Source organism: Callorhinchus milii, unplaced genomic scaffold (genome assembly GCF_018977255.1).
Source record: "Callorhinchus milii isolate IMCB2004 unplaced genomic scaffold, IMCB_Cmil_1.0 Scaffold2, whole genome shotgun sequence".
NCBI classification, from domain to species: Eukaryota; Metazoa; Chordata; class Chondrichthyes; order Chimaeriformes; family Callorhinchidae; genus Callorhinchus; species Callorhinchus milii.
The window spans coordinates 72,577,549-72,596,134 of NW_024704743.1; the positions used below are offsets into that span (position 1 = coordinate 72,577,549).

At 38.0% G+C, this 18,586-nt stretch overlaps 1 long non-coding RNA gene across 2 annotated transcripts in view; it reads right to left on the minus strand.

The window, feature by feature from the left end:
• Positions 1-496: 496 nt before the first annotated feature.
• Positions 497-18,586, minus strand: part of LOC121848138 — a 61,569-nt gene continuing 43,479 nt past the window's right edge. Inside the window, exons 1-2 of one of the 2 annotated variants that reach the window (XR_006084868.1) lie at positions 13,334-13,390; positions 497-4,569 (exon numbers count right to left, since the gene is read on the minus strand). This is a non-coding gene — a long non-coding RNA (uncharacterized LOC121848138). Of the gene's footprint in view, positions 4,570-13,333; positions 13,391-18,586 lie in introns of those variants that run through there. The other variant, XR_006084869.1, reaches the window with a different exon arrangement.

The following is an 18,586-nucleotide window of genomic DNA, read 5'->3' on the forward strand; positions in this document are numbered from 1 at the left end:
GAGGTGGATGACGGAGGAAAGGCAGTGGAGGAGGATGGCGTGATCAACTGTGTCGAACGCGGCGGAGATGTCCAGGAGGACAAGGAGGCAGAGGGAGCCCTGGTCACAGAGAGAGAGGATATAATTTGTGACTTTCACAATCGCAGTGTCTGTACTGTGGGCAGGGCGGAAACCAGATTGACGGGGTTCGAAGAGGGAGTGTGAGGAGAGGTGTGCGCGAAGTTGATTGGCAACAACGCGTTCTAGGACTTTTGCGAGTAAGGGCAGGTATTTAGGTATTTTACGTGGACATTCTGAAGTTAAAGAGCAATGAGGAAACAGCAATTGTAGCAGATTGTCATTGAATCAATAGATGTTGAAGCCACTTTGTAACAACCAATGTTTTTACACACAATGGGGATGCTTGTAATATTAACATAATTCATGATGATACCCATCTTTTCTCTATGTCCATGAATAATTAAACAAAAAATAAATTTCACTCATTTAAAATGGGTCAGATGTACTATATTTTATTTATTCCCACGTAACAAGAAATGAACAGTTACAGAAGGACATATCGGTAACATCTGCAATCATACATTACATACAATTTGAAACAAATAATGCAACATTTATTCTATGTTACTACATTCTAGGATTTTTTTTAAAGTTTGTGTCATTTGTTTACATTTCATGTACATTTTTGTTTCTGTACCAAACTGCTGCACTTGTCAAAGGAGATGGATTTGAATAGATGCATCATACAAAAAGCAATATCATTGAAGCATACATATGCAGTTGCTTTGAACAACACATCACAGAGACATATTTGGGATACTTGCATTCACCCTAGTGCTCAAGGAATTTACAAGGCAGCATAGCATAAATATACAATGATCTCTACGTAAATGTCCGTGGGGAGACATTCAGAACCCAATATGTAAGATATTCTCTCGAATTTTGTTCCTGTTGTCTTAAAGGGGCGTACATTTTTACCTCACTTTTTAAAGACTTGGCAGGGCACACACAATATATTTGCTCAATAAAAGTTACAAAAAAGAATAAATATTCACAGGAGAACATATTCTTTACAAGGATAACAAATACGAGACTGCACATTGAATCATATGTGCACAGAAAGTGAATACAACTCTACTGATCACCAAACAGACTGCACAACGCTTATGCTTTTTGTGATTTTGTCATATACAACGTTTTTGAATCAAGAATTATATATTTGAAGAAATGAAAATTCATTAGCAAAGTCCTTTTGGTGTACCACTAACATAAAGAAATAAAAATAAAATACTGTATGCCTAAAATAATGCCAGTAACACCAGCAAGTATATAAAAGGTGATCACTTAAAAGAGAGACAACAGGATCCGAAATTTCTCATGCTCTTAGCCTTAAGATCATTACATTCAGACTGAATTTGGAAGACAATCTTTTTGAGTACTGTACTGCCAAAATTTGACTTGAAAATTAAGACTGAATTTAATACCAAATCTAAGATCATTTCCCAAAATGTACTGCATGATTTAAAATCTTAATGTCTTAAGCCTAAGTACTTGAGAAATTTGGCCCCTGATACGCTCAATTCATAGTACTATAGTTCCAAAGTTTCCTAAAGCTCCCACCTCTCAGCTCATGTAAGTGTCGATCTAATTTCAGTGCACAAATTCCTTTAAAATTCTAAACAGCTTGTGTCAGTGATTGGGAAAGTCAGCACAACACAGCACAATCTATTGTTACTGTCATAAAAAAAATCAGAAGGACAAATAAGAATTACAATATCCATTGCTGTCACAGCCCCATATGCTACTCTCTGAACTTTGGCAAATAGTTGCCCTGTAGCCTTCAGTCTAATTCTAAGTATATTTTCCTTCCAAGTTTGTTTTAATGACAAATTGAGCCATGAAGTTAACAAAGTACATCACAAGTATTGTGTGCTATTATTAATACACAGAAATTATGTAAACAGACACCTGACTATTGCTAATCAAATATTAGAAACATATCTGTGCACTATATTAGTTGTAAAAAAAACTCTTAAAAGTACTTTTCTTGGCTAAACTCGACTTTTAACATTTGTTTTAAAGACATTTATCTGTTTATTTTCCCAAACCCTCGTTATTGCAATGACTCTCATTGGTTGTATGTGTAGAAGTGTGCTTTCAGGATTCATTTATGTAGTTAACCTTTGACAATGGTATGGTACAAGGTGATGCTCTTCAGAATAATGTTTGATATTTTTGGGAGCAAAAAACAGACTAGCACAGTGAAAGGTACTTTAATGAAATAATCTAGGTTGTGAGATAATAACAATAAGGCAATAAAAAAGAAGTCCTACATAATAGAAAGACTTTAAATAGCTATTTTTACTCCCATGACATTCTAACAACAATTTATATTTATATAGCGCTTTTTGCGTCAGAAGGATGTCTCAAAGAGCTTCACACTGGGACTGAATAATAAGGAGTGAAAATTATTTTATGCCTTTAATAGTCTGATTTACTTTAGTCTGATTGCTTTTCCTAATATCACAGATATATAAAGTGAATCATACTAACAGTTGCTTTGTAATATTTCAAACAGCACTCCTAAGTTATATATTTACAATTTTGAATGTTACAGTACACAATATTTAACATAAATATACAGATTTATGTTTTGGAAGTAAAGCAAGAATTAACTGGTAGTATGCCAGTGAATAGTAAAATTGTAAAATTCAGAGAGCAAAGAAGGCATGTGTGTATTTGTTGGAGAGGGTGGTATATCCAGGAAAATAAAAAGCAGCTTTAAGAGGGAATTCTTTGGTGTGGGTTTGGAAATTAATTGGAAAAACAGGAATGTTCTACAATGGTTTTATTCGGCTTTAATGTACGGCGATCGGATTTGTATTTGAGTCTTGGTGATAGTATTAGGTAAACAACCTAATGTAGTTTATTTTACGTCAGTATTCAATTCTTCGCAGGATGTGCCATTTCAGGATAGAAGCAATCGAAAACATTTTGGTGCCAAGCTTTTAAACCAGTTTATAACTTGTGTTTTAATTCTGATTGTTCTTTTAGAGTCGTGGGTTTAACAGCAATCAGCCTTTGCAATGTCTACCATCTGTACAGTGCTTTCCCCAGCTTACTCTATGTACCCTTGTGTGAGTTGAATTGCTCGGTCTGTCGCAAAAATGTTCCTCAATGGAATTTCTAAAACACCGATAAACCTGCATGTTTAACATAAAGGTAGTTTTGTTCAAGAAAAAAATGCTGAAATGAGACTTGTAATCAAAGAACATGTTATTGTGTTGCAAAATTTAAGTGCATGTAAATTGAACTTCCCAACATACTACTGCAAATTACTGGAAAATATAAATTTAAAGACAGGAAGGAGAAAAGGCTAGTTGAAAGACAATGATTTTAACAGGTAGAGGAAAGCAAATCTATGAGCAATCAATACAAATAAATTCCATATACATTAGGAACATTAAAATTACAACCTCCAGAATTTTTAATTGGCGAATTATAACAGAACATTCATAAACGATTGTCCCCGAGGTTGGAAAATACATTGACAAATGGCCAATAATCCCAGTAAAACTGAAAACCTTCAATTTGGGCTGAACTAAGCACAAAATTATACTTTTATCCATTTGTCTCGCAGGGCAGTGCTCCAGTGAGTACAGAACAACATATGCTTTGAGGTTGCAAGGTTACAAAGACAGTAGCAGAATTTCATGGCTCTGAATTGGTTCAGTGCTACTCTCCCTAGTTCTTGAAACCTTTTATTAAAAATGAATCCCTGCATTACTGAGTTTTGTCAGGAGCAGTCTTATAGCAATAATTTTCTCACCATAGCCTGAACTAGCAAAGGATTGGATATAAATCTGTCTTCAGATTGCACAGAAGCTACAGACATGCCTTTACTTACACATTTTATTTTTGTACTCTTCCAAAAGCTAAGCAGGTGATCTTCGTGATAGTACAAACCATTTTAAACTCTGCACCTTACCCCATCAGCTGTGGATTTATCTGTGTTCTGTGTGAGATCCCAGCTGGAGCGCTGTCAGAAATGTTCAGAGTGCTCTCACAAGCTATTTCATTTCAATTGTATACAAAGGTATGCTGATTTTTGTAAAACGTATGCAATGTCTTTCATGCCACTGTTGATTGCTTTGTAATGCTGGCATCAGAGGATTTTCTGGCATGCCAAAGATGGTTTGAAAAAAAAGATCGTCAGAATTTCAATTGTTGGCAGTGAAATCCGAATAAGCTTTACAAAAATCCTATCCTACCACAGAAAATCAAAAGACCTGACAGACAAGAGTCTGTAAAGCAGCACATACCATGTTATCAGCAAAGTAGATCTAAAAAAAACTATTAAAAAAGCGAGGTTGTTCTTGCATGCTGCTGTCTAGCATTCAAGATGTCAAATTCAGAGCAGATGCACAAATAAACCCACACAATGCTAATAGCTAGATCCTTCTTAGACAGCAGCCATTAGCCAAGGTGACTATGATAAGGAATAAGTTCTTGAATTCCTTTCCTCTTCCGATTCTTCAGCTGATCTTTGGAACTGATGATCGTGCTAACCTGCAATCAGAAAGCAAATGACAATTACACCATCGCAGCCATCATTGGACTATGAATCTCTAAAACCTCTGTGACTGAATTTTGGAAAATTCTTCAATTCGATCTTAATTTGGACGCTGGCTTTCTGCAGTTCTTTCTAAAAAACAGCCTGAATTCAAGAATTTTCTAAAATTCAGCATAATATTACATTTCAAGACAACAATTTTAACACTTCAGACCACAAGAAATTTCAGCCTCGGAAACCTCAATGTTCCTCGTCATACCATGGAAAGCATAAAGCATAAACGTTGAAGTTCCATAGACGTACATGATACCTGGAAAGGCTGAAAGTGAAATTAAATTTGGCTATGGAATCAACTGTGTGAAAGCAGGGAACAGTGACACTATACCACTGATCACCCCCTCCCCCCACCTCCTCCCATAACCTAGATGATTTTAGCTTAAAAATGGTTTACAGGACTACTCTATGTGTCTCATTCAATCAGAATTATATTTTTCAAAGCACATTCACTAGGTTCAAGAACAACAAATGACATTTGCATAGAACCTTTGTAATTTGTTGTTGTTGTTGCTCAGTAATGATCAATTAAAAATAAATATAATACTAAACTAACAGAGAAACAATCAATCAGAACATTTAAATGCCAGATAAACGACACCGACATAGTGTGCTTTATAATCTGTCTAACCTATATAGAAACTTTTGCTTGTCACTAATTTTAATGACATGTTTCTGTGAAGCAGTCGCCTCAGTTCTGCTTTACACTGTAAATCGTTTCACAAGAAATGAACTACAAATACTTGAAGAAAAAAAGCAAATATGGAATGATCAGCATCAGAGGACATTTCAATTTTAAGTTTAGTAGCTGTACTGACTTACAGATTCAGTTTGAATAATTGTCAAATAAGTATTTTGGAGACAATTTGCTTCAACAAATATGCATTATGTCTGAATCATATAATGATAGATATAACAAATATAATAATAATCCTCACAGTTGATGTGGTGCCTTATCACATTGTTGAAATGTCTCAAAAAGTATTTTGCAGGATTTACTGTGAAGTGTAGTGACTGTGCATTTGTAGGCAAACAAAGAGGCCAATTGCGGATAGCAATGCCACAAGCACCCATGAAGTGACTCATTTTATCTGAGAAATTGTTCACCATAACAGTGGGAGAAATTCCCTTCTCTTTTCAAATAATTTCATGGGATATTTAATGTCCACTGACTGGACAAATGAGCACTCAGCTTTAATTTTCTCGATCATTTTGCTTACATTTTGTCCCAAGAATTTCTCGACCACAACATTTACTAATTCTTACTATAGATATTTTTCCTTTCATTCTTTCCATTTTATTCAGTACTTTTGTGATAAGACATAAGGCTACACAGCCATGTACATAATTATCACTTAAATGTGTGCAATTGACTACTTCGTTTCGCCCATGAAATACACAGTCAATCCACTTTGCAATATATCCTGTGAAGTGCTTTGAGACATCTCAACGGCATGATAAAAGCGCTTTGTCAGATGTATGGATTATTATTTAATAAACTTAAGTAATAAATTGTTCTGCACAACAGATATAAACAAAGCTCGGTCACTCAGTTATAACAATATGCAATAAACAAAGTTTGATCGGCATTCTAGCTGCAATATCATTCAGTCAGAAACAATTATAAATCCCATACAGCAAATTAGCCACTACTATAACTTATTCAACCTGAATCTATAATCAATAATCCATTCAACCTGTAACAACACTCCATTGATCAATGATCTAATTCAGTCTATAACCACACTCCATTGATCAATAATCCATTCACCCTGTAGCCACACTTCATTGATCAATAATCCATTTGGGTTGTACACCAATCACTCATCCATTTTTGCCCTGGCATTAAAGTCTACTCATCATCAATCCATTCAGCTGAAAACTACAGTTCCACAAGAATGCATTCTGTCTGAAATGACTGCTGTTACCTATATTTTATACATTTGTATTCAGCTGTTATCCTATTGCAGCCTGCCAAGCACCAATCCTTGAATAATTAATTGCTCCATCAGTTCCCATAATGCATTCTCATCCTGACCTACATGCACTTTGAACTACATTTTTTTATGTCTCCTTTTTTTTTAGAACCAACTGACGGCACCACATGATGGAAAAGATTTTTAAAAAATGAAACCATGCACTCCTGTAGGGTAGGTGAGTGACCTGTGGGAGAAACCTAGCCAGAGAAGATTTTCACACCTAGCATCAGACAGCTACAAATTGATTAGTTAGTCTGAGGAAATGCCACCAACCAGGCTCGTGAGACTAATTAAAGAGCGTATTGCCTGTGCAGGCACCCCATTGACACTAAATTTGCTCAGCTGGAGCCATGAGGGAGCCTGCATTATCTCTACAGCTGTGCTTTCTCTCGTCTTGACTTACATTACAGACAAGAGACGAACGCTTCCCTTCCCCCTCCCCCAACTGAATTATAAATAACCCTGTCAGTGCATTTTATTAGTGGTCCAAGTTAACTGAATGTGATGTAAACAGTTACATGGGTGACAGATGCCATAAAGTCAAACTGCATGATTTATTGCATGGTAAAGATTCTGATATTTATTAAATTCTATAAACACTATAAATGCAGTTCTTCTGTGAGTTATTGTTTAATACCAACTCAAGGAAGCAGTAAACAAAACAACTACATATAGTATAATGCTACTGAAACTATGCTTCTAAAAAAGGTATGTTTGTCTGTCGCATAGTTTCTAAATCTCTAAAATGTATCAGCACATTTTTGTGATTAAATATCCTATATTCAAATGTAAGGTAAATTACTCAGCTACAATTACAAGGGGCAAAAACTGTATGAAATTACATCAAAATCTAGAGCCAAATTAAAGAGTATGGGGAAAGAGCAAGGCAATGGGATGAGAGGAAAAAAGGGGAGCTCGCATGAACAGACATGATGGGCTGAATGGCTTCTTTCTATGCTGTAAACCCCCTATGAGGTTTCACTCCCACCTTTGGGTTTCCAAACAGTAGGTTCAAAACATCACGTCACTATACTTCAAAGCAACTCAAGATAAATTATTTCCAACCTTGGAGAGATCACTTGGGACGGGGATTCTTCCTACTCAGCTTCTGTTAACTCTGCAAGCCCAAACCCTATCAGGTAGGATACTCCTAGCTGGACAATTTTATTTGGGGGATTGTTGTCCAGGACACTGAGAGAAACACCCTTTTCTTTTTGAATAGTGTTGTGGAATCTTTAACATTCACCTGAACAGGCAGACAAGACCTCGGTTCACGTCTCATCTGAAGGACAGCACCTCCAACAATGCAGCACATCCCAAGCACTGCTTTGCAGGGTCAGCCTAGACTATATGGGTTCCAAGATCCAACATGGGACTTCAACCCACAGCCTTCTGACTCAGGCAAGAGTGGCACCAACTGAGCCAGGCTGACAAACGATATAGCACCCTATATGCAGGATCATGTCTCAGTATTATGTCTAAAAATATCTTCTGGAATCTCTCTGGGTGTGGGAAGGAGCAGGGAATTGGGAGGAGGATAAATGGGTTCTCTGTGATTGCAAACACAATAGTAATATCAAGGGCCCAAGTTTCCTCCTACTGTGTTCAATGGTTCTTAAGAACTTATGGTTCTTTTGTTGAACTACTCAAGAGTAGAAGGTTCACAGTAAATTTGGACATGATGATGTGTACGCAATCCTGCAAACTAAAGCCGTAACGATTGTGGTGGTCCTAGCTGTTCAAGTAATATGCTACATAGTTATCATAGATTCATACTTTCTCACCCTCAAAAATATTATTTCCCACAACAGCGAGAATTAGACCTTACCCCTGGGAGCATCCACATGGTTTCCTTTTTTAAAAAAACTGTCTGTGTGTTGTGGGAGGACTTTAGCATCTAAGACCACACATTGCTGCCTGAAATTGCCTCTTCACGTGTGCAATGGATTAAAAAAAACAGTAGAGTCTATCTCAAAAGGGTCCCATGACAGTTACTCAGCCAATACCATTGTAAACATACAATTGAAAAGATTGTGGAGTCCTGTAGCTCAGTGGTTAGAGCACTTGCTTTGCAAGTAAGAAACCTGAGTTCAATTCCAGGCAGGGAGAAACCTTGGGCAAGTTTCCTTACTCCACACAGAGCCTAATAATAATCCCTCCAAAACAAAACAATAATTAAATTGGTCATTTTCAATCTACGACTGTTTGTGGGACATTGCTGTGCGCAATTGGCTGCTGCGTTCGCCCACAAATATACAGTCAATTCACTTTACAGTGTGTTCTGTGAAGCGCTTTGGGACGTCCTCCCGATGTGAAAAGCGCTATATCAAATGCAAGGATTATTATTATTATTATTATAATAATAATCCTCACATTTGATATAGCACCTTATCATGTTTTCGATTACGTCTCAAAGCGCTTCACAGATTATACTGTAAAGTGAATTGATTGTATATTTCCAGGGCAAAACGCAACAGCCAATTGCGCACAGAACCTTCCCACAAACAGCCATGACCAATTTATTACCCCTGGAGAAGCGATCAGCCAATCGACTAACAACCGGCTTCCTACTTGCTGCTAGGTAAACGGGCACGTGAAATAAGGAAACTTGCCCAACCTTTCGCCCTGCCCGGGAATCAAACCCAGGTCTCTCGCTTGCAAGGCAAGTGCTCTAAACCACTGAGCTACAGGACTCTGAAGATAACTATTTTTAGTGATCCCGATCCCACCATTGGCAGGCAGGCTTTCAGCCTTTCTGCCCCACTCTCTAAAACTCCATTCCATCTCTGAAACCTTCGGACCCCCTCCCTCACCTCATTCAAGGTCCTTCTTAAACTGTACCTCCTTCACCACACTTTCAGTCTTTCAGTCATCTTCCCCCTTCCCCCCACCTCGCCTGCATCCCACCCCAAGCTTGGGTGATCATCCAGTACGATTAAAATCTTTGGGACGTCCTCCTGATGCGAAAGGCACTATATAAATGTAAATTTGTACTGTTGTATGGTATTAAGCTCCATTTTTAAGTGATCTAAATATAAAGTTATAAAAAAGATGATTTTATGGAATTTCAAAACTGCACAGACCGAAAATGGCTCTTGTAATACGACTAGAGAAATCAGACCCATTATCCTTTGAAAATAGTTCAGCCGACTGCATATCCTTATAATCTGTGATTACAATAAAATAAATGTTTCAGAAAGCTTCAGGCAAGCTGTGAGGGGGATGAAATACAGTAGTTCACGTTGAGGAAATCACCAATGGAATTTGTTGTTTCAGGGGTTTACTTAGTAGGAACAGATGTAGATTCTCTGGTGCAATGTGATCAAAGAGAAGCATAACTTTAGCTCAGACGAAATCAGTGCGACGGGATTGTGGGAGGTTTTGGGGTGTGGCACACCCCATTCAGCCAGATGGTGCTCACAATACCACAACAAGTAAGAGGTGCCTGTGGCACTTAAACAAAACACAGCTCCAACTGAAACTGAGCAAGGTTCAGTGCCACAGCCAGTGTAGAGGTCTCTGCCATTGACGAAAAACTCACAATGCAAATCAATCCCAGACCATTTAGCTATTGCTGAGGAAGGCATGGTTAAGTAAGCCACTTCTGAAATCAGCTGCAGTCACACACATCTGGATTGGATTAAATGCATTTCATAGCTAGTCGTGAAATAGCTACTACTACTGAAATTCTGCATCACAAGTACACATTACCAGTGATAACTGTACAATAATATGTCCTAATGAGGAGGCATGCACTGTTTACACACAGGATTAAAAAATGACTTTCTTTTTGACTGACTTTATGCACTTTACAGGGAAGAAAATACATAACGAACAGAGAGAAAGCATGCAACATGTTTATTATTAACGATAATAATAATCTTTCATTTGATATAGCACTTATAACATTGAAACATCTCAAAGAGCTCTACTAGTAATTGCTGCCAAGTTTATTATAGGCAAACGTGGTGGCCGCTTTGCACACAACAAAATTCCAAAACAGCGATACAGTGAATGACCGTATCTGGAGCACTGTTGGCCAAGTTCTCCGGAAGCCCTGGTTAAAAAAGATTTCTGATTTTCATTAACAAGGTGGGGCAGCAGTTTGGAGTGATGCACGTTTATGTCCACACGGCTAATTACAATTGTGTCATTAAGAAGAACAGGTTAGAGGAGAAGGATACAAGGAGGAAGGACAAGTCATCAAAAGTAATCTTTCTTGTGAGCTTTTATTTGGCATCTATTCAGATGACTTGGCTGAATTTGTGAATGTATTATGCAAAGCGTCATTGATGCAACCTATCACGTGCTTTGCCACAAAGAAGAAGGATCATAATTGTATATAAGATTTTAAATGAGATTGAGAACTTAAACCTAGAATAATACTTTCAGATGTGTTATGGCATTGGAGATTCGGTGATATCGACAGGACCTTGATTCAACATCTCATTTTAACTATGAAACTTCTGACAATACAACGTCACTACTGCAGATGCCTGTCACGCTGAATTCATTAGTTCAGATCCCAACATGGGGCTTGAACCCACAATCCTCTGACCCAGAGGTTTTAGTAATTCTGAAGAGTTTTGCATTGTTTTTGCATGATAAGGCACTATATCAATGCAAAGCCTTTCTTTCCTGTCGATAGTACAAACTGAGAAGCTACCTGTATGAAAACAATGGACATGAAGCCACATTGCACCCTTCTGTGACACAATGCACTTGTGTACAAAGCACCAGCGCATCCAGGTGAAGCACTTGCAGCCTTAGCAGCCACCAATGCCATGCACAGTCTGCATATCTCCACTTCTCCAGAAATATCTTTCCATTAACTAGAGTCTTATTAAAAGCTTTACTATAACATGACTCGAGGGGCAGTTATTAAACCTCAGCTTGTGACGTTTCTAACTTTCCACCTAGACTGGTCAGATATTTGAGCAAGCTTAAAGGATAAAAATGAATACAATAAAACTAATTTCACACTATCTGCCCTAATCAGGGATAACATTCTTATTTAAAACACACTGCAGCAGACGGCAAACTGCAAACATCCCAGCAGAAAATCACCCAAAACGACTTGTTCATACACTTAATTTGTTCACATTTTCCTAATCAAAAATGCCTGTTTTTCTATTTTTATTGATTAAATGCAGGGGTTCAGTATCACAGACCATAGGAAACCAGAACCAGATGTAAAAAGCCATTTCATTAACCCTTAGCCTGCTGGTCGGTCTGCAATGCGCAGTGCAAGGATTCACACTGTGAACACTGAAAGAAATACTAATACTACAATAAGGTGCTCAGGCTAGTTTATGCGAATGTCTTAGAGCATTTTACAACTAGCACTATTGCTGTAAAATGCTCTAAGACATTCACAAAAACACAAAAATCAACTACTGTATTTCAAATAAAAGTAAAACATTTTAAAAACATTCCCAATACTTGCTTACAAATGCACAACACAGAAAATCAGTGTTTAAATGGATGGTTGGGACCAGCCAGTATAGCATCATAGTATTTTGAATTATCTCGCATCAGCTTGTTAGTGCACAAGATTGTAAAATGTTATCAATAATACAGTGGAGCCCCATTATAGTGTCGTAGTTGGGGGGATGGGGGACATAGAATCCCAAACAGTGTTACAACAGGCAGAATCACCCATCAGCTCTTCTACACGTGCTGCACATGGAAAGGAATATCAGCAGTAACCTGGTGACCCTGAAAACAGCCATTTTCCCGCGAACCAGCTGTTATCTCGAAGGGCCGTTTGAGCTCATGTCTGCACTTTGGATTTTCCGGGTAAGTAAGTGTTGGGGTCCACACTCTAACCTGCGATATAAGTCAATCTATGTTGTAACATATTAAATTATAACACTCTACTGTATAAAAGGTTCCATAAATTCTAGGTGTCTGATCAATCAAGAATAAACCATTGGACTTGGATCTCTAGAACATCAAGGTGACTGTCACGTCATAAATGATCTTGTATAGGTCCTCCCACCATATCAGTCACCTAGCTAATGAAGAAACTCGGAGGCTTGCTAGGATAGCTGCTGGAAGGCAACTTCTGCTACCATAGAACCATATACATTTAGGTAGGAAGCCATTTGATTCATTGTATTAGTGTCAGCGTTTGTTCTTCCAATGAAGGATTCATCCTCATCCCAATTTATTTTCATAAATATTTAATTATTTCTGTGATTTTAACTTGGTGCTCTCTTGTTTACTGATTCACCAACTAGCGATAATAATCAATTACTATTTACCCTATCATAACACTTCATAAAAATCTCTAAAATCTCTATCAGGTCAGACCTTAACCTTCAGGTTGCTTGTACTTTTGTTCTCAATGTTTTTACTAGAACTTAAAGATGCTTCTGTCCTTTTATAGGTATAAGTTGTATTAGCATTGATTCAGAGTCAAGCCTGGAGTTAATGATTACACAATATAATAGTACATTGAGTTTGTGAATTTCAAGATACAAAAGTACATGGGTGAAGACATAATGCATCTCTTTTGCTATGAAATGAATGAAATAGATATCTAGAGAAGAAATCTCTTCATTACAATTCAGGGTTAAGTAGGAAGCAGTACAAATTACACATTGAACACATGAGCTAATGCTGCAAAAATGTTGGTTAGTCTTAGACTTAAAATATACATCCATATTTGAAAGTGTTAACAACATGCCGAGCCATCTTGTGTGCAGCAAAATAAGCTCCTCACTTTCATCATCTGAAGCCTTGCTCGTCGATCTGTGGGATCATATGGTCAGTGCCGCTGATCCTCTCCTTTGCTTCGACTTTAAAATATTCAACCAAAGTAGAAAGAAAAACTGCTGATGCAGTCAAGAGGAAACATTCAGTTCTGATTATGCTCTGTTAAGGTTTTTTTTCTTCTTCCCTAAATTGGTTCCTGGCTTTGATTCACAGGCCATTGCCTGACCAGATTTTCTCATCTGCAGCAAGACGCGAGTATCTGGGAGGGAAGCCTTGGGACACGATGATTACAGATAACATAATAAACAGTTAAAATAAAATAGAATTACACGGCTGATCTGATTAGAATCACTCTGACAATCTGCAAGAACGGCATCCTGCCTCTAAAGCAAAGGCGCTCCCCCACTACTCTATATAGTATTGGCAAGCTGAAAATATTAAGTGTGCTTTAGAGCAATATCTCGAAGAGCCTCTGGTGAGTCTGTTAGTCCACTTCACACATGCTTGCAATGTGAATTGCCTGGAGACGTTGGCTGCTTGTAGACTACCAATGAGAGCACTTCCAACGCCCTGATGCACACAACTACACAGAAATCCCCAAACATACCTGGAAATGTGCTATTTATTTCCTGCTGACCGAGTTTACTTTTCTGTAGTGCAGTTATTTCCTGCTTGTCAAAATTTCTTTTATTCTTGGTTCAAATATTTTTGGCTTATTGAGTATCATTAAAATAGGAAGAAATCTACTCTTCCTTCTGTTAGATTCAGAAATTCCCCAGATACCTTTCTGATTCCATTTTTTTTGCTCTCTCTCCCCCCATAAGGTGTATATTATTTGGCACATGGCAAAGAAGCAGGGAAAAAAAACCTCAAGAGTATTGATTTATTTCTACCATCCTACATTTTTCTTTTATTAAAATAAAATGACATTGATTCTCAAACAGTACACAAGCTGAATCACTGCCACAGAACATCTGTATATTCTATCAAATATTTATATTTATTTTTTAAGGGCATGGAGATATTGGATTGTAAATAAGTGATCATCGTTCATTCTTCTTGATTATGTACACAGCTGTACATCCATCTTAAAGACTGCTTGCTCTTGAGCCTTCTGAGATAGGGCTCTTAGTTAAGTAGACCTTTGGTCCTTAGACGATACTCTTACCGAACACTCCCAGATTGCCCAGGATCAAGCAGGTGTCAGTTTTATCGATGCCTCTGTGACAAGAGACCCATAAAAAACATTTTAACCCATGTTTCTGCAAAGTTTTCTATCAAATGTCAGCAGCTAAAAATACCAGATTTCTCTGTGTTCAGTCTCTTCAGTGTGAAGGAAGAACAAGAGAAAGCTAGGAGAAAAGAAAGCAAGATACAGCACAGACAAAGCTGTAAAGCCCAGAACAGCCAGTGGGCACATCTGGTATAATTAGTTTTCATCTTAATTAGAAGAACATACTTCTGTACTACAAGTAAACAAAGCGCCGCAGTAGGATTTTAATTGGTTCCATACAACACTCTTACATTCCAACAGTGAGATGAGATCTGACCCCAGTCAACTCTTTGCATTTGAATTTTGATTCAGGAAACACACGTTACTTGTCTTTAGCTTCTGGCAAAGTCGCTGGTCAACAAACAACATTGATCATCAGAATGGAAGCAAGGAATGGTTGGACTTTTATTGACAATTGTATTCTGTTGCAACTTCTAACAAAATGGTCAATTTTATACAAAATAATTTTAAAAGGACCATTTGTTTTTGCAGAACCTATTGATTTCAAGATGCTCACATTCATGTACAGATTGCTTTGTGCCCTGGGATCTCCCCCATTAGACTGACTAAAACAATAGAACAATTACACATAGCCTTACATGGTGCTATCAAAGTTTGTGGCATCTGATATCTCCAATGTTGACCCCATTCAGTGCTTTGACTAAGCCCTAATGTGGAGCCAGCTGAACGAAGGAGGTGGATAGAGGAGTGAGGAGTAAGCAGGTTGGAAAGGGAGATGCCAGGGCACAAAGCAATCTATACATGAATGTGAGCATCTTGAAATCAATAGGTTCTGCAAAAACAAATGGTTCTAAAAGGAAAAGACGGACCAGTTTAATTGTAATAAATAATGTTCAATGTGTAAAAATCAAATTAACCACTGGCTCTGTAGCAGGCCATGTGACATATACTGCACATGGGAATCTGTTGTTATCCTTCAAATTATGGTGACCAGGGAAAATACAACTTGAATTGTGTCAAACTGCCAATGTCATCCGCTTCGATGTATTATCAATAATTAATTGTAGTTATCTACAAGGTTTGAGAAACCCAAATTCACTGTAAAAATAACTAAAAAATAAACTGCATGAATCTATTCCAATTCAAATCCACAGACAATGCACATAATGTCAATATTGTGTCCTAATGGAAAACCACATCTTTTAATGGAATAGAAAGAACACTAACTCAACGAGGACCTGCACACCCCAGTCACTGCCCTGCAGGTGTGTAGTTGTAAGAATGGCTTACACTTGGAAAATATTACTATCTTGTCTTACACCACATAAATGGTGACCCACTGTATCAATTAATCACGTGCTTAGTGTGTGTCCAGGGGATGGCGAGGCACGTGTCCAGGGAAATAAGTACTGAGAGCTTGAGACAAGCATGCTCAGATGTACCCTGGAGAGATGTCTGATACTAAACACCCCTTAGGAGTAGGAAGAAGAAAATCAGCCAGAGTGGCTGCTTCCAATTGTTATCCAGAGTCCCCTCCTGGAAGTTGATGTGCGATGATGTTGGGGTAAGATAGGATTAGCTGGGCTTGAATGACCCCCATGGTTGAAAAATCTGTCAGCATTCAATGTCAAAACTCACCCATGGACAGTGCATCAAAGGGCACTCGCTGCCCATGAAACCATACATCAGCAACAAAAATAAGAGTCAAATACATCCAGGAGAGGAAGAGGAAGGGAAGGGGGGAGAAAATCATTGGTGAAAAAAATACCAATGTGCTGTCATTAAGACAAATTCCCCTGACATGAAACAAAAAGTTTCAGACATTTCATCAATTACTACCTTCTTCGTAAATATACCCTCATTTGAAGGTTATAAAATGCTTTGTTTTCTTGTCTGAACAGCAGTGCATTACATTCCCTTTGTGTGATGTGGGTTTAAATAATTCTCTTGCTTCAGATGCATGTGGACCAATGTTTTTTAATTAAAGCAGCTGGGAATATTAACTTCTCAAAAATTCCAATTAACTGTTACATTTCTCAGGTTGTTTGAATATCTACTGCAACTTCAATTTATTTTGTATTAGATTTCAGAGTTTTCAGCAATATTTGTCAAAAAAATGCAATTGGCTACAAGGATTCACCTGATTGACGTGGACAAAACATTTTATGTGAGAACATTTATATTTTCTAACTTGTCAGATGCCACTGGCTCCCAATATTGATTCTAAAATCCTTGTCTTAACCTTCAAATCCCTTCCTACAGTTGAATTTTCCTCCAAATCCACTCTCCTGCCATCGTCTCTGCTCCTGTGACTCTGAACTATTGCTTGATCTTCACGTCCTCTACCCACCTCTCGATAGGAATCCACGGTGTGACAAAGGTCAATTTTATTGTCTTATTGCACCTCAATATAGTCTCAAAAGCCCAGGGTATTGTCCAATATTCCCTCTGGTCTCTTCTCTGGAGTCTAAGACCAGTAATCACTGTATTAAGGGCTAATGTCTGTGAACTGATTGTTTCTTAGTAACTGAATTATAATAATTACATTAATCTTTGCATTTGATATAGCACCTTATCACATCTTCAAAACATCTCAAAGTGCTTCACAGAATACACTGTAAAGTGAATAGGCTGTATATTTTGTTGGAGAAACGCGGTAGCCAATTGCGCACAGCAGTGTCTCACAAACAGTCGTGGATTGAGTGACCAAATTATTCTTTATTTTTTTTGAAGGGATTATTACCCCCAGAAAAGTGATCTACCAATCAACTAACAGTAGTTAGTAGTTCATACTTACTACTGGGTGAACAGAGGTGTGTGGAGTAAGGAAACTTGCCCAACGTTTCGCCCTGTCCGTGAATCAACCCAGGTCCTCTCATGTTTGAGGTGAGTGCTCTATCCAGTAAGCTACATGACTCCATTTACCGTATTTTTCTACTGGTTTTATTGCAATATTATTTTTCCACCAATACAAGCACTGAGGAAGTCTAACAATAGATTACAGTTAACAACTCACTTAATGTTTGAATAACCAGTGTTTGTTACTTCTTTATTTCTCACTTTAATAAATAGCAGCAACAGAATATCTAGTCAGTACTGCAAGAAAATAAGGTCCAAGAAACTGGGTAAGTCTTAACAGCAGCTTCACTTCCTTAAGTCCATCTGTGTGTTTATATCTGATCTTTGTTTTCTGTCTGTGAGGTTTCCTCCACACATGGCAGGCAGCTGTCAGCAATGGTGGGGGGTGTCAAAGGCCAATGCAGCTGTCTTGTGTAATCACCAGACTCCATCAACAAGCCATGGATTCCAACAGAGAGGGAGCTGGCTAGCAACACAGGATACAGTACACAAAAGACCACCTTGTCCATCAGACGTGTGAGGCAATCGACATTATCTCGAATTGATTACTTTATTGCTTCTCCATGGAGTTCGCAATGAATCCTGTCTTACCTACGCTACCTCCAAATAGCTACCCCACAAGGGGGGGGATTTCACTGGTTCTTGCCTGGGTTGTTCGGAGTCTGCTGCACAGTGCACCATCCTGTCTCAGGGGAGTTAACACTGCAAAAGGATCTATCCTGAGCTACAAAGCATGCTAACCTCTGGCTGATGCACAACAGTGCTAATAGTAGTGTGGAAAATTAGGCAGCTCATTTATCCCAATAAGCTTGGTTTAAGGTCAGGATGAAGACTGCAAGGCTGCATATATGCATAGGCATAGGAGACGGTGGAGGGATTTGTAATAATAATAATCCCTCCAAAACAAAACAATAATACATTGGTCATTTCCAATCCATGACTGTTTGTGGGACACTGCTGTGCGCAATTGGCTGCCATGTTTCACCCACAAATATACAGTCAATTCACTTAACAGTATATTCTGTGAAGCGCTTTGAGACGTCTAAAAGACATGAAAAGCGCTATATCAAATTATTAATATTATTAATTCGTAAATGTAGTAACATCAAGCTTGGTACCAAATTATTTACATGAAAAATCACGAACAAAGCAATTTTAGATTATATC